Genomic DNA, 26714 nt, shown 5'->3' with positions numbered 1-26714 from the left:
AGGAGATGATGTCTGCTTTGTACATCTGTCTCATGTCAGTATCCTGTGTTTCTTACAGACTACGTGAATATTCTTGTGTACTTTTTCTGAGGATGTAAGCTTTTGTGTATAATCATTGGTATGCAGCTAAAAGTGTATGAAGCTAATAACTACATATTGACTATGGTATGAGACAGTGAAAATTTTTTATACAGACACATTTGAAGTTTTCTATCTTCCTCTTGGTAAGCAATTTAGAAAAAGAAATGATTGGGAAATCAATCCTCAAACTTTTCTTACTTCAGTTCTTCCAATTCCATTTTAACCTACCTCTTCTCTGATACTTTCTAGACTTCTTCCCTTCCAGGTGTATTCCATTCTAATCTTTAGAGCTTTGTATACTCTAACGTGATACATTATGGTAGTTATTTGTATGTTATTTCTTTGTTATTTGTTTCTTTGTTGGATGGTCAAAAGTCCAGAACCCAGCTTATTCATCTTAACTTCTCTCTCCTACCCATCACCCCCCACACTCCTCAACATAGCACAGTACTTTGAAGGTACTGTGGGACAACAGATGTTTGGTCAGTAAATTAAAATCTATACCATATGTTCCATTGTTCCTAACCAGAGGGTTTTATCTTTACAGTTGGCAGCAAACATTCCTTAGAGCCAGAGAGTTTATTTGTTTGTTTGTTTGTTTTTAATGTGTTCCTTAAATCCTAATACAGAACTATGTAGACTGTAAGTTTCAAAAATATGTCTGTTAATAGGTTAGTGAGCTGCTTTTAAAGTCTTGGCAATATGGACAAAGAAGAAAGGAACAGAGTTTGTAACCTGTTTTAACTCAGATACCTTCCAAAACAAATTTCTCACCTTCCCAGATGATACTTTCTTGTAAAATTGATAAGAAGTGAGTTGAGTTATATTTGAGCACCTACAAGGGAATTGATAAACAACCAGATTAGGTGACATTATCTGGTAGGAAATACTACTTTTTGGTCATGTTATCATATTGCCAAGATTAAACATCCTAAGATTTCTAAATTAAAATTTAAATACAAACCAAAAAGAAACTTCCACTCCCATCCCTTGTTAAGGGTTGAGCAGAAACACAAACATTTGTTAGCAGAATTCTAATGGAGAATTACCATTTGCTTATTCACTTCATAAATATGTATTGAACCTTATTAGATGAATAGCAGTACTTGGTGGTATGAAACTGGATTGCAAAAAACTCTACATGCCCTGCTCTCAGATAGCCTTCAGTCTCTGTAGCAAGAAAAAATATATATATACAAGCACAAAAGAGTAGGTTTAATCATAGTTCAGAAAAGGAATTGAGTGCTGCAATCTGAAAGTGGTAAGGGAAGGCTTCATGAAGAAGTATCCATAAAGGATGGATAGTATTTCCGTGGGTAAAATATATATATATCACCCACTGAAATACTATTTTACCCACTGAAAATATATATATTGGGTTTTCAAGAAACAGGATGGCAGAAGTTTAGGAAAAGCAAGTTTGCTTTTCTAACCATGTCCTGAGCATGATAGAGGGTTTGCTTATCTATTGCATATGAGGAACTTGAACTCAGAGGGAAATCGCATTTGGAGGACATCACATTTAGAGGTTATTTGAAGCTTTGAACATACAAGAAATATTGACATATGAAGTAAAGTAAAGGATTAGAGTACTTGACCACATATGAAATAACAGGTAATAGACGTGGCAGAGAAGACTGAGAAGGAGCAAAGAGATGTTTCAAGGATGACGACATGGTGAGGCAAATTTCTTTGACAGTCTTGTCAAGGGAAGCGGTCCTATTCAGTTAAAAAGTCAAGGGGAGGGGATTGTGGGAAGATGGAGTAAGGCACTCCAGATATCAGTCCTTCCACCAGAACAACTATTAACAGGCAATAACTGTCTGAAACAATTATTTTAAAACTCCTATGGTCAGCAGAACAGTGAATGGCATCCAGAGAAGAACAGAATGAAGAGGCTTATAAATTTCGGTAAAGAACAGTAACTTGCTCTCTTTGTGCAACAGTTACCAGTGACCATCCCCACTCTCATGGTGGGCCACCAGGGGGGTCCAGCCCCTAGCTAGTTCTCTGGGGACAGAAGGAGACATAAAAATCCTCCCTCCAAGACCAGAGGTAGCATGGCTGATCAGTGACCACAGCTTTTAATTAGTGAATTGAGATCGCTGGAGACCTGGCTTTGAAAACAGCCATTGTTTCAACCCAACCTTGACAGGGGCAGTAATAGAGATAGAGTCTTAGGGATACTGTACTTACTCAGAGCTGGGGAGGCAGTTAGCTAAAGGGCTGTATTTTCTGGTCAGGCAAGGAAAGATTAGCTTTGGAGAGCCATTGGAGAAACTCTTGACATACTTCCTGATCCCCTCCTCAGGACACTATGGCAGTGGTATGAGCCCCCTTCATGGGTCTCTGGCCCAGTTTCATCTGGGGAAGACTGACTTGGGAAAGTCCTCTCAATGTACCCTCCTCCCAAAATTTGCACCCCAGACAAAAGCAGCTTGAGACAAAGGAGTGTAAGAAACTATAAAGCTGGACGGTCTAGGGTAAAGCCCTGTCAGCTTCAGACACCCAAGAAAGAGATTTGTATCCTGGGAACCAGGCCAACCAAGCTCTTCTAAACAGGGGGAACTCCAACACAACTAACAAAAGCCCAGGACAAGATAGAGATCCAGAAAAGCAGGGAAAGCTCTACATACTGCATTCACCTTGGGAAACCTTCCTGATAGGAGGGCTGAAGCTCAAGAAAGTCTCTGTCTTATCACCAGCCAATTACAAAATCAAGAAATAGACATCTCAGGGAATAAATCCCAGAATTAGCCCTTGAAAATATTAAAATGTACAGTGTGCAACAAGAGTACAAGACAAAGAAAGAAATAGGAAATGATGTCCCATCCAAAGGAAGAGGATAAAAATCCAGAAAACAGGATTGAAGAAGACCAGAATGTGGACATACCAAAGTCTTTAAAAAATAGTCTTTAAAATGCTCAAGGAAGTGATTATAGAAAAATACAGAGAAAGGACTAAAGTCTGTCAGAAAACAATGAATGAGCAATGTGAGAATCTTACTAAAGGGAAAAATTTCAAAAGGAACTAAACAGAACTACTGGAGTTGTAGACCAAACTAACAGAAAAGAAAAGTTCCCAGGATGGTTTCTGAGCAGATTAGAGCTGGCAAAAGAAAGAATCAGTGAACTTGAAGACAAGAAACATTCTTGAAATGAGTCAGGCTGAGGAGTTGAAGGACAAAAGAATTATTAACTTCAAAATAGCCCAAGTATACCAATGTATGCATTATGGGGCTCCCAGAAAGAGAAAAAGGGGCCTAAGTAATGTTCAAAGATACAGTGACAGAGAACTTCCCAAACTTAGCAGGAGACATGAATATACACATCCAAGAAGCCCAGAAAACACCAAACATTATAAACATGAAGAAAATAAACCTGTCATACATTGAGCACACTATCAAATACAAAGGACAAGGAGTGAGTTCTAAAAGCTGCAAGAAAAAAGTAACATGTTACATCATCAGAAACCATGGTTTCATGGCAAGAAGGCAATAGGTTGGAATACATAAAATGCTGAAAGAAAGCCAACTGCCAGCCAAGAATTTTATATCAGTGGGACTTTCTTTCAAAAATGAAGGAGAGGGACATGGTGGCTGAGCAGGCAAGAGTTCTTGCCTGCCATCCTGGAGACCTGGGTTCAATTCCCAGTCCCTGCCCATGCAAAAAAAAATAAAGCAGAGAGATTCCAAGAGAACAATGAGAGAGCCATGAGAGCCCATGCATCCAGAGACCTTTGGACACAAAGAAGGAGAACACCCCCAGGGGAGCTTCATAAAACAGGAAAACTGGAGAGAAAGCTAGTAGACATCACTGTGTTCACCATGTGCCTTTCCAGTTGAGATAGAAACCCTGAATGTCATTGGCCTTTCTTAAGTGAAGGTAAATGGATAAACAAGTGTGATATATTCATTCAATGAAATACTACTGGTCAACAAAAGAGAATGTAGTACAAGCAACATGAATGAATCTCAAAAACATCAGAAGCCAGATTGAAAGACAAGCATATAATATTATGGTATTGCATTTGTATGAAATTCTAGAATAGATAAAACTACATACACTCAGAAAGGAGATAAGGAGAAACAAGGGATTGACTTCAAAAGGGCAAAGAAGATCCGCCGGCCTGCCCGCCCTCCTCTCCCCTCTTTGTCCGCCGGCCCGCCTGCACTCCTCTCCCCTCTTCCCCCTCCTGCTCCGGCGTCTCTCCAACCACCACCGTGCCCTCTTCCGCCTTCACCGGCTTCTCCGCCACCGGCCTCGACAGCCTTGCCACCCTCACCTTTCCTCCTCCAGAACAGCTACTGGGGGAGTGGAGACAATACAGAGCAGCTCCCGGAGCCACGACGGAGATCAAAGGGATGGCGTACCCCATCCTGGAACGGCTGACTGTCTGGGAGAACCAGCTCCGGTGAGATCGGCGAGGGGCGTGGGCTTTCCCGGGCGGGGCGGCAAGCAGCCAGAGTCCCTCCCTTCCTCCTTCCCGGGCCAGCTGGCAGAATTGGGCAGGCGGTCCCCTCAAGCCGCGGCGGCTGGCACCCCCATCACGCAAGCCCCCCGGACCAACTGAGAGAGTTGGGTCGGAAATCCCCAGACTGCGGAGAACGGTGACCAGGGGGTCCCTTCCAAACACATGACTCCCTGGTCCGGCTGGGAACACTGCACTCTCCCGGGCTGTGGCAGCTGGCGCCCTTCCGCCACGCTTGGTGCCCCAGGCCAACTAGGAAATTTGGTCGGGCGTTCACACATGCTGCGGTGGCCGGCGACCCTCCCCACGTACGGACCCCTGGGCCGGCTGGCACTCTTCCAAGATGCTTCAGCTGCAAAACCTCCCCTACGGTGAGAGTTTTCCAGAGTTAAAGGACCCACAGCAACTTTTACTGGTGGCTCCCGTAGGCAAACGTGTGCCACAAGCGCCACCTACTGGGCAGGATAAGAAAAATAGAACCCAGAGATTTCACAGAAAAATCTTTCAACCTGTGGGGTCCAACACTCAGGGAAATCTGACTAAATGCCCAGACGCCAGGAGAAGATAACGGATCACGCTCAGAAAATTGAAAATATGGCCCAGTCAAAGGAACAAACCAATAGTTCAAATGAGATACAGGAGCTGAAACAACTAATGCTGAATATACGAACAGAAATGGAAAACCTCTTCAAAAACGAAATCGATAAATTGAGGGAGGACATGAAGAAGACATGGGCTGATCAAAAAGAAGAAATAGAAAAACTGAAAAAACAAATCACAGAGCTTATGGAAGTGAAGGATAAAGTAGAAAAGATGGAAAAAACAATGATACCTACAATGATAGATTTAAAGAGACAGAAGATAGAATTAGTGATTTGGAGGATGGAACATCTGAATTCCAAAAAGAAACAGAAACTATCCGGCAAAGAATGGAAAAATTCGAACAGGGTATCAGGGAACTCAAGGACAATATGAACTGCACAAATATACGTGCTTTGGGTGTCCCAGAAGGAGAAGAGAAGGGAAAAGGAGGAGAAAAACTAATGGAAGAAATTATCACTGAAAATTTCCCAACTCTTATGAAAGACCTAAAATTACAGATCCAAGAAGTGCAGCGCACCCCAAAGAGATTAGACCCAAATAGGCATTCCCCAAGACACTTACTAGTTAGAATGTCAGAGGTCAAAGAGAAAGAGAGGATCTTGAAAGCAGCGAGAGAGAAGCAATCCATCACATACAAGGGAAAGCCAATAAGACTATGTGTAGATTTCTCAGCAGAAACCATGGAAGCTAGAAGACAATGGGATGATATATTTAAGTTACTAAAAGAGAAAAACTGCCAACCAAGACTCCTATATCCAGCAAAATTGTCCTTCAAAAATGAGGGAGAAATTAAAACATTCTCAGACAAAAAGTCACTGAGAGAATTTGTGACTAAGAGACCAGCTCTGCAAGAAATACTAAAGGGAGCACTAGAGTCAGATACAAAAAGACAAAAGAGAGAGACATGGAGAAGAGTGTAGAAAGAAGGAAAGTCAGATATGATATATATAATACAAAAGGCAAAATGGTAGAGGAAAATATTATCCAAACAGTAATAACTCTAAATGTTAATGGACTGAATTCCCCAATCAAAAGACATAGACTGGTAGAATGGATTAAAAAACAGGATCCTTCTATATGCTGTCTACAGGAAACACATCTTAGACCCAAAGATAAATATAGGTTGAAAGTGAAAGGTTGGGAAAAGATATTTCATGCAAATAACAACCAGAAAAGAGCAGGAGTAGCTATACTAATATCCAACAAATTAGACTTCAAATGTAAAACAGTTAAAAGAGACAAAGAAGGACACTATATACTAATAAAAGGAACAATTCAACAAGAAGACATAACAATCATAAATATTTACGCACCGAACCAGAATGCCCCAAAATACGTGAGGAATACACTGCACACTGAAAAGGGAAATAGACACATATACCATAATGGTTGGAGACTTCATTTCACCACTCTCATCAATGGACAGAACATCTAGACAGAGGATCAATAAAGAAATAGAGAATCTGAATATTACTATAAATGAGCTAGACTTAACAGACATTTATAGGACATTACATCCCACAACAACAGGATACACCTTTTTTTCAAGTGCTCATGGATCATTCTCAAAGATAGACCATATGCTGGGTCACAAAGCAAGTCTTAACAAATTTAAAAAGATTGAAATCATACATAGCACTTTCTCGGATCATAAAGGAATGAAGTTGGAAATCAATAATAGGTGGAGTACCGGAAAATTCACAAATACATGGAGGCTCAACTACACACTCTTAAACAACAAGTGGGTCAAAGAACAAATTGCAAGAGAAATTAGTAAATACCTAGAGGCGAATAAAAATGAAAACACAACATATCAAAACTTATGGGACGCAGCAAAGGCAGTGCTAAGAGGGAAATTTATTGCCCTAAATGCCTTTATCATAAAAGAAGAAAAGGCAAAAATGCAGGAATTAACTGTCCACTTGGAAGAACTGGAGAAAGAACAGCAAACTAATCCCAAAGCAAGCAAAAGGAAAGAAATAACAAAGATTAGAGCAGAAATAAATGAAATTGAAAACATGAAAACAATAGAGAAAATCAATAAGACCAGAAGTTGGTTCTATGAGAAAATCAATAAGATTGATGGGCCCTTAGCAAGATTGACAAAAAGAAGAAGAGAGAGGATGCAAATAAATAAGATCAGAAATGGAAGAGGAGACATAACTACTGACCTCACAGAAATAAAGGAGGTAATAACAGGATGCTATGAACAACTTTACGCTAATAAATACAACAATTTAGAGGAAATGGACGGGTTCCTGGAAAGACATGAACAACCAGCTTTGACTCAAGAAGAAATAGATGACCTCAACAAACCAATCACAAGTAAAAAGATTGAATTAGTCATTCAAAAGCTCCCTAAAAAGAAAAGTCCAGGACCAGACGGCTTCACATGTGAATTCTATCAAACATTCCAGAAAGAATTAGTACCAACTCTCCTCAACTCTTCAAAATAATCGAAGTGGAGGGAAAACTACCTAATTCATTCTATGAAGCCAACATCACCCTCATACCAAAACCAGGCAAAGATATTACAAAAAAAGAAAACTACAGACCAATCTCTCTAATGAATATAGATGCAAAAATCCTCAATAAAATTCTAGCAAATCGTATCCAACAACACATTAAAAGAATTATACATCATGACCAAGTAGGATTCATCCCAGGTATGCAAGGATGGTTCAACATAAGAAAATCAATTAATGTAATATACCACATCAACAAATCAAAGCAGAAAAATCACATGATCATCTCAATTGATGCAGAGAAGGCATTTGACAAGATTCAACATCCTTTCCTGTTGAAAACACTTCAAAAGATAGGAATACAAGGGAACTTCCTTAAAATGATAGAGGGAATATATGAAAAACCCACAGCTAATATCATCCTCAATGGGGAAAAATTGAAAACTTTCCCCCTAAGATCAGGAACAAGACAAGGATGTCCACTATCACCACTATTATTCAACATTGTGTTGGAAGTTCTAGCCAAAGCAATTAGACAAGAAAAAGAAATACAAGGCATCAAAATTGGAAAGGAAGAAGTAAAACTATCACTGTTTGCAGACGATATGATACTATACGTAGAAAACCCGGAAAAATCCACAACAAGATTACTAGAGCTAATAAATGAGTACAGCAAAGTAGCAGGCTATAAGATCAACATTCAAAAATCTGTAGCTTTTCTATACACTAGTAATGAACAAGCTGAGGGGGAAATCAAGAAACGAATCCCATTTACAATCGCAACTAAAAGAATAAAATACCTAGGAATAAATTTAACCAAAGAGACAAAAAACCTATATAAAGAAAACTACAAAAAACTGCTAAAAGAAATCACAGAAGACCTAAATAGATGGAAGGGCGTACCGTGTTCATGGATTGGAAGACTATAAATATAATTAAGATGTCAATTCTACCTGAACTGATCTACAGATTCAATGCAATACCAATCAAAATCCCAACAACTTATTTTTCAGAAATAGAAAAACCAATAAGCAAATTGATCTGGAAGGGCAGGTTGCCCCGAATTGCTAAAAACATCTTGAGGAAAAAAACGAAACTGGAGGTCTCGCGATGCCGGACTTTAAGGCATATTATGAAGCCACAGTGGTCAAAACAGCATGGTATTGGCATAAAGATAGATATATCGACCAATGGAATCAAATAGAGTGCTCAGATATAGACCCTCTCATCTATGGACATTTGATCTTTGATAAGGCAGTCAAGACAACTCACCTGGGACAGAACAGTCTCTTCAATAAATGGTGCCTAGAGAACTGGATATCCATATGCAAAAGAATGAAAGAAGACCCGTATCTCACACCTTATACAAAAGTTAACTCAAAATGGATCAAAGATCTAAACATTAGGTTTAAGACCATAAAACAGTTAGAGGAAAATGTAGGGAGATATCTTATGAATCTTACAATTGGAGGCAGTTTTATGGACCTTACACCTAAAGCAAGAGCACTGAAGAAAGAAAGAAAGAAATGGGAGCTCCTCAAAATTAAACACTTTTGTGCATCAAAGAACTTCATCAAGAAAGTAGAAAGACAGCCTACACAATGGGAGATAATATTTGGAAATGACATATCAGATAAAGGTCTAGTATCCAGAATTTATAAAGAGATTGTTCAACTCAACAACAAAAAGACAGCCAACCCAATTACAAAATGGGAAAAAGACTTGAACAGACACCTACCAGAAGAGGAAATACGGATGGCCAAAAGGCACATGAAGAGATGCTCAATGTCCCTGGCCATTAGAGAAATGCAAATCAAAACCACAATGAGATATCATCTCACACCCACCAGAATGGCCATTATCAACAAAACAGAAAATGACAAGTGCTGGAGAGGATGCGGAGAAAGAGGCACACTTATCCACTGTTGGTGGGAATGTCAAATGGTACAACCACTGTGGAAGGCAGTTTGGCGGTTCCTCTAAAAGCTGAATATAGTATTGCCATATGACCCGGCAATATCATTGCTGGGAATCTACTCAAAGGAATTAAGAGCAAAAACTCAAATGGACATTTGCACACCAATGTTTATAGCAGCGTTATTTACAATTGCAAAGAGATGGAAACAGCCAAAATGTCCATCAACAGAAGAGTGGCTAAACAAACTGTGATATATACATACGATGGAATATTATGGAGCTTTAAGACAAGATAAACTTATGAAGCATGTAATAACATGGATGGACCTAGAGAATATCATGCTGAGTGAGTCCAGCCAAAAACTAAAGGACAAATACTGTATAGTCCCACTGATGTGAACGGACATTCGAGAATAATCTTGAAATATGTCATTGGTAACAGAGTCCAGCAGGAGTTAGAAACAGGGTAAGATAATGGGTAATTGAAGCGGAAGGCATACAGACTGTGCAACAGGACTAGATACAAAAACTTAAAAATGGACAGCACAATAATACCTAATTGTAAAGTAATCATGTTAAAACACTGAATGAAGCTGCATCTGAGCTGTAGGGGTTTTTTTTGTTGTTTTTTACTATTATTACTACTTTTATTTCTTTTCTCTATATTAACATTTTATATCTTTTTCTGTTGTGTTGCTAGTTCCTCTAAACCAATGCAAATGTACTAAGAAACGATGATCATGCATCTATGTGATGATGTTAATAATTACTGAGTGCATATGTAGAATGGTATGATTTCTAAATGTTGTGTTAATTTCTTTTTTTTTCTTTCTTTCCATTAATAAAAAATAATAATAATAATAATAATAAAAAGGGCAAAGAAAACATTCTGAAGGTGGTTCACCCCACTGAATGATATGCTTGGGAGTGGTTGCATGGAGAATTTCAAGTTTTGTGTATCTGTTCCCACAGTTAAAAAAAAGAGAGACACTAAAGACATGGTGAAAATTAAATGTGCTACATGGTCCTAGTGCAGTCTAATAATGGAAAAGAAAGGCCCTGCACTTTAGCAGAAGAGATTTCCAAATTAAATGTGGAAAGTGCAGCCTGCTTTCTCTTTGCAGCTTATAGCAGTATGCGAGAGGAAAGAGAAGAGCTGAGAACTGAACTCTTGGGTACAAAGAAAACAGAAATTGTTGTTCTGGGAAATTCTGGGCTTCCAGGAAGGGAGATCCCAGTTAATAGAGCCCCACATGAAGATTTGACCAAACATGGAAGCAATCAGCCATATACAGGACAAGCCAGTATTGTAGATAGAGTTATCCAGTAAGGATTTGTAGAAAGTCCTTTTTTTTTGATGGGCATAATCCTCGCTTACTACATAGAAAGCCAACAAGAGTGTTGTGGGATCTGTATAAATGGGACCACTGCCAGTCTGGACTAAGAAGGGAAGAAAAGGGACACATTGTAGAAAAAATAACTTCAGAGGCAGAACTGTGGACGCCAAGGTCTGAAGTCAAGAGATCTCGGGCCAGGAGAACGGACCCACCCAAGTACTTCAAGAGGGTGAGTTTGCCCCAAAGGCAAAGGGTTGGCCCTCCACCTGTTGCAGTGAAAGAGTTGCACCACCTCAGGCATTGGAGAGAGTGAAGCACATTCCTTGGGGATTGAGGAGAGCCTGGTTGACTCCACAGCGTTGTGGACAGGTTGAGCCTGTGCCCCAGAGATGCCAGAGAGCTTAGGGGAGACTCCCCCAGTGCTTGGAGAGGGTGGAGCTGAGTAAAAGGTAGTCTCCCCAACGTCCCCCAAGGTTGCACTCAGAGAGAGGCGGGCTACTTCTTAGGCCCTTGAAAAGAGTGGGACTGCCGTTTTCTACAGCCCCAAAGATACATAACTCTCAGACTTTGAAATCTAGTGGAGTTTGCCCTGCAGGTTTTCTAAACTGCTTGGGAACAGTTGTGTTCCTCCCAGTTTCTCCCTATGGAAATGAAAACATGTGTCCTATGACTATCCCTCCTTTGCATATTGGCCACAAATAACTTGTAATGAGTTTTATAGGTCCAGAGCCAGAGGAGAACTTTGCCTTAGGACAGACCATGACAATAACTGACTTTGATGAGATTTTGTACTGTTTCTGACTTTGTATTGTATTTATATACAATGGTTTAAGGCTTTTTTATATTGTTTTGGAGTTAATGTATTTAACTTTTGGAAAGAACATATCTTTTGGAGGTCCATCGGGTGGAGTGTGCCGGTTTGAATCTATTGTGTACCCCAGAAAAGCCAAGTTCTGTAATCCTCATTCAGTATTGCTAGCATAAATTGTTTTCATGGAGATATGACCCACCCAATTGTAGATGGTAACTTTTGATTATATGGTTTCCTTAGAGATGTGTCTCTACCCGTTCAAGGTAGGGTTGCTTACTGGAGCCCTTTAAGAGGGAACCATTTTGGAAAAGGCTTTAGAGCCACCTGAACTGACAGAGCCAACAGAACAGGCAGAACCTGGAGGAAGCCGTTGAAGATTCCTGGAGATAAGCTAGCAGATGTGCTTTTCCAGCTGAGAGAGAAAGACTGAACCAAGGTATCTTCCCCTGGATGCCTTAACTTGGACATTTTCATAGCCTTGCCTTAGTTTGGACATTTTCACAGCCTTGGAACTGTAAACTTGCAACTTAATAGATTCCCCTTTTTAGAAGAAAAAAAAAAGGAGAGATAAAGACATTCTCAGATAAACAAGTTGAGGGAGTTCATTGCCATTAGATCAACCCTATAAGCAGTCCACAGGGAGCTCTTCAGACTGAAAGGAAGGGACTCTACATAGTGATTCAAATAGCATGAAGAAATAAAGACCTACTATATAGCTAACCATTTGGGTGTATACTATTGTATTGCATTATTCTGTATATAAATTGCATTATTCAGTATATAACTCCACTTTTTACTTCCTACAGGTGCTAAAAAGCAAATGCGTAAAAACTAATGGTATATCTATGGTTTTGAACAATGTGAAAGATGTAAGCAGTAATAAGTACAAAATAAAAAAGGTGGGAGGACACGGGTACAGGAAAAGTATATGTGCATGTTATTGAAGTGAAGTTGGTGTGAAACCAAACATGATTGTTTTATATTTAGGATGTTAAATTTTAAGCCCATGGTAACCACAGTGAAAATAGATGATAACTATTTCCATATAGATATAAGAAGGCACTCAATATGGTACAACACAAAAATAAATAAATAAATATAAAAATGGGCATTAATAGAAATGAGGGACAAAAAAAGGTATAAGACTAAAAAATGCTAAGTAGCAAAATGACAGAAGAAAATCCTATATTATCAGTAGCGGCTTTAAATGTCACTACTGATTGAATTACTAATGGATTGAACTGTCATCCAAAAAGCAGAGATTGGCAGAATGGATTTTAAAAAATATATACTGTATGCTGTCTGCAAGAGACTCACCTTAAATTCAAAAGTACAAGTAGGTTGAAAATGAAAAGATGGAAAAAATATGTCATGCAAGTAGTAATCAAAAGACAGTTGGTGGGAGTAGCTATACTAATATCAGATAAAAGTCAAAACAAGTTACAGGGAACAAAGATCATTGTTATATTCTGATAAAGAGAACAATTCCACAAGAAGTTTTAACAAGTATGAATATTTATGCATGTAACAGGAAAGCCCCAAAATATATGAGGTAAATACTGACAGATTTGAAGGGAGAAATTAACAGTTCAGCATTAATAGAAGGAGATTTTTAACACACCACTTATAATAATGGATAGGACATCTAGTCAGAAGATCAAAAAGAAGATAATAAGACTTGAATGGTACTCTAAACCAACTAGACCTAATAGGCATAAATAAAATGCTTCATCCAACAGAGCCAAAATAGAATTCTTTTCAAGTGCACATAGATCACTCTCAGGAATAGACCATATTTTAGGTCACCAAATGAGCTTCATATAAATTAAAAAGTATTAAAATCATATAATGTATATTCTCTGACCACAACAAAATGAAGCTAGAAATCAGTAACAGAGGGAGAAATGGAAAATTCAAAACTATGTGAAAACTAAACCACATACTATTAAACTACCAATGGGTTAAAGAGGAAATCCCAAGAAAAATTAGGAAATATCTTGAGATGAATGAAAATGAAAATACAGCATACCCAAACTTACAGTATACAGTAAAGGCAGAGTTGATAGGGGAATTTGTAGCTTTAATTTCTTAGATGAAAAAAAGAAGACTTCAAATCAGAAACATAACTTCAAAACTGGAAGTCTAGAAAAAGAACAGTAAATGAAGCCCAACATGGACATTTGGGAGTGCCTTCTGCAATGAGTGACATTTTAATTTGATCAGCTGGAGGCTTAAAAGGAAGAGTCAGAAGAGGTGCAGAAGGGAAACACCCCAGGGAAACCTGTTTCCAGGAGAGGAGGCCAACAAACATCACCGTGTGCCTTCCTCTGTGACAGAGGAACCCAGATGAAAGCTAGCTGCCTTTCCCTGATGGAACTGTAAATCTGTAACCAAATAAATCCCCTTTATAAAAGCCAGTCCGTCTCTAGTCTATTGCATTCTGGCAACCTTAGCAAACTGAAACAAGATGATATAATCTTACATGCAGAAAATCCTGAAAAATCGACAACTAAGTTCATAGTGCTAATAAATGAATTCAGCAAAGAGTTGGGTACAAGATTGTGCTGGTTTGAAAGGATGTATGTCCCTTAGAAAAGCCATGTTTTAATCAAAATCCCATTTCATAAAAGTAAAATAATCCCTATTCAATACTGTATGTTTGAAACTGTAATCAGAATATCTCCCTGGAGATGTGGTTTAATCAATAGTGGTTGTTAAGCTGAATTAGGTGACAACATGTCTCCACCCATTTGGGTGGATCTTGATAAGTTTCTGGAGTCCTATAAAAGAGGAAACATTTTGGAGAATGAAGGAGATTCAGAGAGAGCAGAGAATGCTGCAGCACCACAAACCAAAGAGTCCACGAGCCAGTGACCTTTAGAGATGAAGAAGGAAAACACCTCCCAGGGAGCTTCATGAAACCAGAAGCCAGGAGAGAATGCTAGCAGATGACACCGTGTTCACCATGTGCCCTTCCAGCTGAGAGAGAAGCCCTGACTGTGTTCACCATGTGTCTTCTCGCTTGAAAGAGAAACCCTGAACTTCATTGGCCTTCTTGAACCAAGGTATCATTCCCTGGATGCCTTTGATTAGACATATCTATAGACTTGTTGTAATGGGGACATTTTCTCAGCCTTAGAACTGTAAAGTAGCAACTCATTAAATTCCTGATTTTAAAAGTCATTCCATTCCTGGTATATTGCATTCTGGCAGCTAGCAAACTAGAACAAAGATCAACACCTGAAAGTCAGAAATGCTTATAAACATAAGCAATGAACAACAGAAGAAGAAATCAGGAAAAAAAAATCCGTTCATAATAGCAGCTTAAAAGAATCAAATATCTAAGAATGAACCTAACCAAAGATGTAAAGGACTTGTGCACAGAAAACTACAAACACTACTAAAAGTGCTAAAAGAAATTAAAGACCTAAATAAATGGAAAAGCATTCCATGTTCATGGATTGGAAAACTAAATACCATTAAGATGTCAACCCTATACAAAGCAATTTATAAATTCTATGCAAGCCCAATCAGAATTCCACCCACTTCTTTGCAGAAATGGAAAAGCCAGTCATCATATTTATACAGAATGGTAAGAGGTCCCAAATAGGTAAAGCCATCTTGAAAAACAAAAATGAATTTGGAATTCTTACACTTCCTTCTCATAAAACTATTACAGAGTCACAGTAGTCAAAACATCATAGTACTGGCACAATCATGCCAGAATGGAGTAGAATTGAGAGCTCAGAAATCAACCCTCACATTTGTGGCAACTTATTTTTTTTCTTTTATCTTTTATTTATTTATGAAATATAACCACGTACAAACACAAACATTCTTACCATATGATATTTCCATTCTTGTTATATAATCAGTAATTCACAGTATCATCTCATAGTTCTATATTCATCATCATGAGCATTTCTTAGAACATTTGCATTAATTCAGAAAAAGAAATAAAAAGAAAACAGAAAAAAATTCATACATACCATATCCCTTACCTCTCCCTTTCATTGATCACTAGCATTTCAATCTACTAAATTTATTTTAACGTTTGTTTCCCTATTATTTATTTATTTTAAATCCATATGTTTTATTCATCTGTCGATAAGGTAGATAGACGAGCATCAGACACAAGGCTTTCACAACCACACAGTCACATTGTGCAAGCTATATCATACAGTCATCTTCAAGAAACATGGCTACTGGTGCACAGCTGTACATTTTCAGGCAGTTCCCTCCAGCCTCTCCATTACACCTTAACTGAACAGGAGATATCTATTTAATGCGTAAGAATAACCTCCAGGATAACCTCTGGACTCTTTGAAATCTCAGCCACTGACAGTTTATTTTGTCTCATTTCACTCTTCCCCCTTTTGGTCTAGAAGGTTTTCTCAATCCCTTGATGCTGAGTCCCAGCTTATTCTAGGATTTCTGTCCCATGTTGCCAGGAAAGTCCACACCCCTGGGAGGCATGTCCTACATAGAGAGGGTGAGGGCAGTGAGTTTGCCTGTCGTGTTGGCTGAGAGAGGACATATCTGAGCAACAGAAGAGGTTCTCTGGGAGTGAAATCTTAGGCCTAATTTTAAGTAGCTTAGCCTATCCTTTGTGGGGTTAAGTTTCTTATGAACAAACCCCAAGATTAGGGGCTCAGCCTATTGTTTTGTTGTCCCCACTGCTTGTGAGGATATCAAGAATTCTCTGCTTGGGAAAGTTGAATTTTCCCACTTTCTCACCATTCCCCCAAGGAGACTTTGCAAAAACTTTTTTATTCTCTGTTTAAATCACTCTGGAATTTATCGGGGCATCACTCTGGACAAACCTACAAAATCTCATGCCCTATTCAAGGTTCCAAGTATTACAGTGTTCAATTAAGCTGTCCACATAAGTTATGTTAGGAAACGTACTAGTCAAAATATAAATTTTGTACTAAGTAAACATTTTTTGCTTTAGTCCCACACATAAGTTAAAGTTTTAAAATATTAATTACCAACTGTTTTCAACACCCTGCAGTATTGACATTCCTTTGTTCTTCCTCATGCAAAAACATTTTTTAATTTGTACATTTAGTCACTATCATTATGAACTCTAGGCATTCCTAGATTATACCATCTCAGTCCTTATTGTCTGTCTTTCCTTCTGATTTAATTTGTGCCCTCAGGCCTCCTCCCTCTCATTCTCACATTCAGCTTCATTCAGTGTTCTAACATTATTGTACTACAGTTAGATAGTATTATGCTATTCTTTACTGAATTTTTACAATAAGTCCTGTTACACAATCTGTATCCCTTCCACTCCAGTTACCCAATATCTACTCTATTTCTATCTCCTGATGGTCTTTGTTACCAACTGAAATTCTCCAAGTTTATTCACTAATGTCAGTTCATATCAGTGAGACCATACAGTATTTGTCCTTTTGTTTTTGGCTAATCTCACTCAACATAATGTCCTCAAAGTCCAACCATGTTATTACATACTTCATAACTTTATTCTGTCTTACAGCTGCATAATATTTCATTGTATGTATATGCCACAGCTTGTTTAACCACTCATCTTTTAATGGACATTTTGGCTGTTTCCATCTCTTGGCAATTGTAAATAATGCTGCTGTAAACATTGGTGTGCAAATGTCTATTTGTGTCCTTGCTCTCATGTCCTCTGAGTAGATACCTAGCAATGGTATTATTGGGTCATATGGCAATTCTATATTTATCTTCCTGAGGAACTGCCAAACTGCCTTCCACAGCAGTTGCACTGTTTGACATTCCCACCAACAGTGGATAAGTGTGCCTCTTTCTCCACATCCTCTCCAGCACTTGTCATTTTCTGTTTTATTGATAATGGCCATTCTGGTGAGTGTGAGATGATATCTCATTGTGGTTTTGATTTGTGTTTCCTTAATAGCCAGGGAAGTTGAGCATCTTATGTGCCTTTTGGCCATTTGTATTTCCTCTTCTGAGAAGTGTCTGTTATGTCTTTTGCCCATTTTGTAATTGGGTTGTCTATCTTTTTGTTGTTGAGTTGAATAATCTCCTTATATATTCTGGATACTAGACCTTTATTTGATATATCATTTCCAAATATTATCTCCCATTGTGTGATCTGTCTTTTTACTTTCTTGATGAAGTTTTTTGATGCACAAAACTGTTTAATTTTGAGAAGTACCATTTATTTATTTATTTATTTATTCAGTCTCGTGCTCTGGGTATAAGGTCTAAGAAACCACCTCCTATTATAAGATTTATAAGATATTTCCCTACATTTTCTTCTAAATGTTTTATGGTCTTAGATCTAATGTTTAGGTCTGTGATCCATTTTGAGTTAATTTTTGTATAGGGTGTGAGATATGGATCCTCTTTGATTCTTTTGCATGTGTATATCCAGTTCTCCTGGCACCATTTATTGAAGAGACTGTTCTGTCCCAGGGGGATTGGCTTGACTGCCTTATTAAAAATCAATTGTCCATAGATGAGAGGGTCTATATCTGAACACTCTGTTTGATTCCATTGGTCAGTATATCTATCTTTATGCCAGTACCATGCTGTTTTGACCTCTGTACTTCATAATACACCTTAAGGTCAGGTAGTGTGAGATCTCCAGTTTCATTTTTCTTTCTCAGGATATTTTTAGCTATTCAGGGCACCCTGCCCTTACAGATAAATTTGGCTATTGGTTTTTCTATTTCTGAAAAGTACGTTTTTGGGATTTTGATTGTTATTGCATTGACTCTATAAATCAGTTTGGGTAGAATTGACATCTTAACTATATTTAGTCTTCCAATCCATGAACACAGTAAACCCTTCCATTTATTTAGGTCATCTATGATTTCTTTTAGCAATTTCTTGTAGTTTTCTTTGTATAGGTCTTTTATATTCTTAGTTAAATCTATTCCTAAATATTTTATTCTTTTGGTTGCAGTTGTAAATAGATTTTTTTTCTTGATTTCCCTCAGATTGCTCATTACTGGTGTATAGAAATACTACAGATTTTTGAGTGTTGATCTTGTAACCTGCCACTTTGCTGTATTCAGTTATTAGCTCTGTAGTTTTCCTGTGGGTTTTTTGCAGTTTTTGACATATCTTATCATATCATCTGCAAACTGTGAGAGTTTTACTTCTTCCTTTCCAATTTTGATGCCTTGTATTTCTTTTTCTTGTCTAATTGCTCTGGCTAGAACTTCCAACCCAAATGTTGAATAACAATGGTGTTCTAGTTTGCTACCTGCTGGAATGCAATATACCAAAAACAGAACAGCTTTTGAAAAGGGGAATTTAATGAATTGCTAGTTTAAAGTTCTAAGGCCAAGAAAATGTCCCAATTAAAACAAATCTATAGAAATGTCCAATCAAAGGCATCCAGGCAAAGATATCTTAGTTCAAGAAGGCCGATGAAGTCCAGGGTTTCTCTCTCAAGTGAGAAGATACATGGTGAACACAGTCAGAGTTTCTCTCTCATCTTGAAAGGCACATGGTGAACATGGTCAGTGTTCCTCTCTCATCTGGGAGGGCACATGGCAAACATGGCTTCATCTGCTAGCTTCTCCTGGCTAGGAGTGGACAGTGGACTGTTTCATGAAGCCCCCTGGGAGGCATTTTCCTTCTTCATCTCCAAAGGTCACTTGCTGGTGGACTCTCCTTCTCCTGGCTATGTCATTCTGCTTTGCTCTCTCTGAATCTCTCGTTCTCCAAAATGTTTCCTCTTTTATAGGACTTCAGAAACTAATCAAGACCCACCCAAATGGGTGGAGACATGTTGTCACCTAATCCAGCTTAACAGCCACTCCTGATTGGGTTACATCTCCAGGAAGATGATCTCATTACAGATTCAAACATACAGTATTGAATAGGGATTATTCTACATTTATGAAATGGGATTTTGATTAAAACATAACTTTTCTAGGGGACGTACATCCTTTCAAACCAGCACAAATGGTGACAGTGGACATCCTTGCTTGTTCCTGATCTTAGGGGGGAAGTTTTCGGTTTTTCCCCATTAAGGATAATGTTAGCTGTGGGTTTTTCATAATCATGTTGGGGAAACATATGTTTCCTTCTATTCCTATCTTTTGAAGTGTTTTCAACAAGAAAGGAAGTTGAATTTTGTCAAATTACTTTTCTGCATCAGTCGAGATGATCGTATGGTTTTTCTGCTTTGATTTGTTGATATGATATATTATGTTAATTGATTTTCTTATTTTGAACCATCCTTGCATAGCTGGGATGATTCCTACTTGATCATGGTCCATAATTCTTTTATGTGCTGCTGGATTCGATTTGCAAGAATTTTGCCTAGGATTTTTGCACTTATATTCATTAAAGAGATTGGTCTGTAATTTTCTGATCTAATCTTCATTATTTCTTTCCTTTGCTTGCTTTTGGGTTAGTTTGCTGTTCTTTCTCTGGTTCTTTGAAGTAAACAGTTAATTCCTTGATTTTTGCTCTTTGTTCTTTTTTGATATAGGCATTTAGGGCCATCAATTTCCCCCTTATCACTGCCTTTGCTGCATCCCATGAATTTTGATATGTTGTGTTTTCATTTTCATTTGCCTCAAGATATTTACTGATTTCTCGTGTAATTTTTTCCTTGACCCACTGGTTGTTTAAGAGTGTGTTGTTGGGCCTCTTCATATTTGTGAATTTTCTGGCCCTCTGCCTACTATTGATTTCCAACTTCATTCCTTTATGATCTGAGAAAGTGTTTTGTATGATTTCAGTCTTTTTAAATGCATTGAGACTTGCTTTGTGACCCAGTATTTGGTCTATCTTTGAGAATAATCCATGAGCACTTATGAAAAAGGTGTATCCTGCTGTTGTGGGGTGTAATGTTCTATAAATGTCTGTTAAGTCTAGTTCATTTATTGTATTATTCAAATTCTCTGTTTCTTTGTTAATCCTCTGTCTAGATGTTCTGTCCATTGATGAGAGTGGGGAATTGAAGTCTCCAACTATTAGGGTAAATGTGTCTGTTTCTCTTTTCAGTGTTTGCCTCATGTATTTTGTTGCACTCTGGCTTAGAGCATAAATATTTATGATTGTTATGTCTTCTTGTTGAATTGTTCCTTTTATTAATAGATAATGTCCTTCTTTGTCTCTTTTAACTGTTTTACATTTGAAGTCTAATTTGTTGGATATAGTATACCTACTCCTGCTGTTTTCTGATTATTGTTTGCTGAAATATCTTTTCCCAACCTTTCACTTTCAACCTGTGTTTCTTGGGTCTATAATGCGTCTCCTGTAAACAGCATATGATGGGTCCTGTTTTTTAATCCATTCTGCCAGTCTATATCTTTTGATTGGGGAGTTTAATCCATTAACATTTAATGTTATTACTGTACAGGCAGTACTTTCTTCTGCCATTTTGCCTTTTGTATTTTATATGTTATACTTAATTTTTCTTTTTTTACCTTTCATGATAGTCTTCATTTCTACACTCTTCTCCATACCTCTCTCTGCTATTTTTTCCTATCTGTCTCTAGTGCTCCCTTTTGTATTTCTTTCAGAGCCAGTCTGTTGGTCACAAATTCTCTCAGTGACTTTTTGTCTGAAAATGCTTTAATTTCCCTCCCATTTTTGAAGGACAGTTTTGCTGGATATAAAATTCTTGGTTGGCAGTTGTTCTTAAATATTTGATATATCTTAAATATATCAAACTACTGTCTTCTCGCCTCCATGGTTTCTGCTGAGAAATCTACATGTAGTCTTATTGGGCTTCCCTTGTATGTGATGGATTGTTTTCTCTTGCTGCTTTCAAAATCTCTTTCTCTTTGACATCTGACATTCTGATTAGTAAGTGTCTTGGGGTACGTCTACTTGGATCTATTCTGTTTGGGGTACGCTGTACTTCTTGGATCTGTAATTTTAAATCTTTCATAAGAGTTGGGAAATTTTCAGTGATAATTTCTTCCATTAGTTTTTCTCCTCCTTTTCCCTTCTCTTCTCCTTCTGGAACACCCACAATATGTATGTTCTTGCGCTTCATGTTGCCATTCAGTTCCCTCAGTCCCTGCTCATATTTTTTCATTCTTTTCCCTTTATTTCTTTTGCTTTCAGATTTCAGATGTCCTGTCCTCCAGTTTACTAATCCTGTCTTCTGCCACTTGGAATCTAATATTGTAGGTTTCTATTGTTTTTTTTTTTTCATTTCTTCTACTGTGCCTTTTATTTCCTGTGATTTGTTTTTTCAGACTTTCATTTTCTTCTTTTTGTTTGTCCCTTTCCTTCTTTATATCCTCCCTCAATTCATTGATTTTTGATGAGATTTTCCATGTCTGTTCACACATCCTGAATTAATTGTTTCAACTCCTGAATCTCATTTGAATTGTTGGTTTGTTCCTTTGACTAGACCATATCTTCAATTTTCCTAGTATGGTTTGTTATTTTTTCCTGGTCTCTAGACATGTAATTTCCTTAGTTAGTTTATTCTGGACAGTGTTTTCACTTTCTTACCTAGAATTTTCTTGCTGGATAGCTTTGTTGTCTCTCTGTTCTTTAACGTTCAGTTCAGCTTATTCTAGACCTCTAGCTTAGGTTTTCTTTAACAGATCAAGGTTTTTCAGTTCTTTTTTGTTTGTTTGTTTCTTGCCCTACCTGTCTGATGTCTTTTTTCTTCCTTAGGATAGTCTACTTAGGTATTATAGACCCCTGTCAGACTTTCCCAGCCCAGACTTCCTCTCAGGAAGGAGTCACCTGCCCCAGTTTTCCCTGAGGGTAAGACCAGCAGGTTGAAAGACTTTCCTATGAAGCCTCTAGACCCTGTGTTTTCCTATCCTGCCCAGTATGTGGCACTTTTCTGCCTGCAGGTCCCACCAGCATAAAGTGATGTGGTACCTTTAACTTTAGCAGACTCTCACAGCTGGGGACATGTTGAAGACAGAGGAGAGGTTGTAGTCTGGCTTCAATCACTTCAGTTTTCCCGACCCTAGGGTCTTAATTCCTTGAGGAAGGGATGCCACCTGAGCTGGGCCCCATCCCTCTCCTGGGGAAGGTACAGCCTCCAGGAAATTAATTCCTTTCACCTGACCAGCCTCTTTGCCTTTGAGATAAGCTTAATTTCACCTTTGCCTGGGGCATTTGGAGCCTGAGAGGCCTTGCAATTGTATGCAAAGAGCAGTTAAGCCTTAAAAACACAGCCACACAAAAAAGAAAAGAAAAAAATCCTTTTCAGAGCAGGACTCCTGTTCCTTGGGTTTGTCAATCAAGAGCTTAAGTTGAGCTTACATGTTGCTCTGTGTATCTCCAGGTCCTATGTGTCCACTGCTTTCCTTTAGGGCCTAGACCTTTTCAAGTATTTTTTTGCTGTCCTATCTGAAAAAAACTAGTTTTGTTTTTTTTTCTTTTTCCGTCAGCCCTGCCCCCGGCAAAACCCAGCAACCTCAGCTTTTACTGGAGGTTCAGCTGAGCTGGGGATCTAGTTTTAGTAGTCAGAATTTGTTAATTAACTCCACAATTGAGCTTGGTTGAGTTTAGCCCCTTGCTGTTAGTAAAGTCTCTTTCCTTTCCCCTCTGGGAAGCAGCCTGTGGGGGAGGGGTGCCAGCCTCCAAGGCTTGGGCAACTCACCGTTCTTGCAGGCGGTCCAGCTTGTTTAGTATGATGTATGCTGTGTGTCCAGTCACTGATGTGGCCCCAGCAGTTGTACTGTACTGTTCCTGGCTATTTACTAGCTGCTCTGGAGGACGAACTAAATTCCACTCCTGACTAAGCCACCATTTTGGACCAGCTTCTCTTCTATATATTTGATGAAAAAAGTATTTTGCCATTACTAGGTATTCGCTACTTAATTAACTTCTGCTCATATCTTTATTCCTTTCTACTTTCATGGGGTTTAATCTGTTCTTGTCTACAACTTAACTCATTCAGTGTCTCATCTTTTCTAGTATATGTATTTAGAACTGTACATTTCTCTTTTGAAAGAATCACGAACTTCCTATTGGCAACCCAACATTTTCATTGTCATTCAGGTATAAAATATAACTGATTTTTTCTTTGATCCAAGAATTATTTGAAAATATAGTTTTTTTCAGTATCAAAACATGATGGGGAATCTTTTATATGATAGATTCTGATGTTTCATTACCTGCTTTTTTTATTGTGAAAAATAACATATATACAAAAAAAGTAATAAATTTCGAAGCACACTGCAACAATTAGTTGTAGAACAAATTTCAGACTTTGGTATGGGTTACAACTGCACAGTTTTAGGTTTTTATTTCTAGCTCCAAGACACTGGAGACTAAAGAAATATCAATATAATGATTCAGCAGTCATATATATTTATGAATATATAGGAAGGGCAAGGATTTCACTCGCAGAGTTAGGATTATAGAGGGCCCACATCTGAGTAATAAAAAAGGAAGTAACTCTTTTGCATAACTATAAGTAGGCTAAGCTTCTCTACTACATACATAAACTTCCCAAGAGCAAGCCTCAAGATCAAGGACTTGGCCTATTGAGTTGGCGATCCCTAATGTTTGAGACAGTATCAAGGGTTTCCCTGGCAGTAAAGTTTAGTAGTTCCATATTTTTTCTCCCATCCCTCAGAGGACTTTGCGGATGTTTTTTAATTATCTGTTCAACGTACTCTGAAATATAGTGGGGCATTAAATTAAGCTATACAGAATTCTGGGCTCCCTGTGTTTGGGTTGTTTAAATGATCTATCCATATAGGTTGAGTTAGATTATGTGCTACAGAAAATTTAGTTTCTGGACAAAATCAACCTCTCTTCCTTTGGTCTCATAGAGTAGGTAAAGTTCTAAAATACAGACAATATCTTCCTTACCCCTGTATTCTGATTTACCTTAGTCCCAACCTGATTGGCTTCATTCTTATTTCTAATTGAAGACTGATTTCCTTTTCAGTTTCTTTACATTTGTTATATGTGACAGTGGTGATCTTCAGAACTGCAGAACTCCTATCCTGAGTCTTGGGTGTCATGCAGGTACCCAAAGACCCACGAAAATACCAGGTTATACATATATTATACGCAGCCTCTCAGAGTCTAGAAATAGCAGTTACTGCTCTGGACTAAATGTGACTGCTATAAGAGCTTTACAATCTAGGCCCCAATTTTCTTATAAGTATTTTCTAAATGAGACCATAACAATTTGCTCTTTTATTTCTAACTTATTTTGCATCACATAATATTCCACAGGTTCATTCACAGTATTGCATGTCTCACTTCGTTCCTTTCTATAGCAGTGCAATATTCATTCATATGTGTACACCACAGTTCACCATTCTGCTTCTCAGTGTATCCTTCAGCCACCTCTATCCATTGGGAATCATGTATAATGTCCAATGTTAAAAGTCAATCAACACTCAATTTTAGACAATTTTCATTGCCCCCAAGAGAAAAATAACTGATAAACACACACTCACCAAATAGAAAATCCACACCTTTCCTTAACTCTTGCCCAACACTCCCCCTCCATTATTTACCCCTGGTATTGCTGTGGTACTGTTGATGTCTTCCTGTTAAACATAGCCCATAGCATGCAATAGTAGTTTTCCCCCTGTATATCCTGATATTATAAACTATTTGTACAAGAGTCATACCTTTGAAGTAGGTCATGCAAGAACTCATTTGTATTTGTAGCATTACTCAGCAGGATACATGGCTCTATACAACCCCTTTCAATCATGTTCACCTTCACTATGACAGTATTACTTATCGACCCACTAATGAAGTACCTTCACTTCTGTCTATTCCCTTACATTTACATTCAGCCTCATTGGCTAACTGTTCACCCACCTTTAACTTCTGTGTATCACTAGGTCCCCTATATTTGGTATTATAAGCCTCTGAGTTCACCTTTACCATAGTCATAAAAGAAAAATCTTACAGTATCTTTTTTGTGTCTGGGTTATTTCACTCAGCATTATGCCCTCAGGGTTCACCCATCTTGTCATGTGCTTCAGGACATCATTTCGTCTTGCTGCTGCATAATATTCCATTATACGTATGTACCACATTTTGTTTATCCACTCATCTGTTGATGGGCCCTTGGATTGTTTCCATTTGGCAACTGTGAATAAGGTGGTATGAACATCAGTGTGCAAATGTCTGTGTTACTGCTTTCTGGATATATAGCAAAGAATAGTATTGCCAGCTCATGGGGCAACTGGATATTTAGTTTTCTAAGGAACCATTACATATACACCAACAGTGCGTAAGTGTCTCAATTTCTCCACATCCTCTCCAACATTTGTAGTTTCCTATTGATTTAATAACAGCCATTCTTATAAGTCATTACTTAATTGTTACGTATAGAATTTTATCTTCAGTGCAGTGATTTTGTTAATTTGTTCATTGCTTCAGTATTCTTAACTAATTTTTTATTTCAGTTGATCAGTTACTGATAGAAGAGTTCTAAAGATCTCCTTCTGTGGTTGTAGATTTTTCATTTTCTTATATTTCTGCCAGTTTTCCCTTTGTATATTTTTGGCTATGTTATTAGGTGCCAGAGATTCAGAAATGTTACATTTTCTTGGTGAGTTGTCCATTTTATCATTATACATTGTCTTATTTTTATTCTAATAATGCTTTATGCCTTAGATATACATTTGATCTGATAGAAATACAGTCATTTGAGCTGTCCTTTAGAGTTTGAGTAGTATATGTGCCTAGGATTTAGAATTTTCAAAGGGTACATATTTCTTCCCCATCTTGACCCCTGGATTTCTCTGGCAGATTTCCTTGTTCTCTCTCCCATAAGTCAAGTCTTTTCAAGTCAGTCCATTTACCGAAACTCTAACACTTCAAGTGTCTTAATTTATATCTTTATTATGAATTCTAATGTAGCCTGTGAGTTGTGCCATATTGTTTAACAACTGTAGAAGACTCTGAATCTGTCCTTTCTGAAACATGATGCCATATAAATTAAATAAATCTCTTGATGTTTGAGTGGATGCCAGATGCCCTGGTAGGTGTCAACACCTGCAGCGGTCTTCATGTGTATTTTTTAATTCAGAGCCATTTTTAATCTTGGGTACCAGAAAACTGGTTTTTAGACCACTAATATTTTTAACTATT

The 26714-nt window shown here is 38.0% G+C and overlaps 1 protein-coding gene across 1 annotated transcript in view; it reads left to right on the top strand.

The window, feature by feature from the left end:
* The window catches only part of UBE2E2 (ubiquitin conjugating enzyme E2 E2), a 477055-nt gene that overhangs the window by 424054 nt on the left and 26287 nt on the right, over window positions 1-26714 (top strand). The gene's annotated exons all lie outside the window — the stretch shown is intronic.

The sequence above is a fragment of the Tamandua tetradactyla genome, chromosome 15 (assembly GCF_023851605.1).
Source record: "Tamandua tetradactyla isolate mTamTet1 chromosome 15, mTamTet1.pri, whole genome shotgun sequence".
In the NCBI taxonomy this organism is placed as follows: Eukaryota; Metazoa; Chordata; class Mammalia; order Pilosa; family Myrmecophagidae; genus Tamandua; species Tamandua tetradactyla.
The sequence above is the reverse complement of the archived record's forward strand: the minus strand, read 5'-3'. Positions and strand labels throughout refer to the sequence as shown.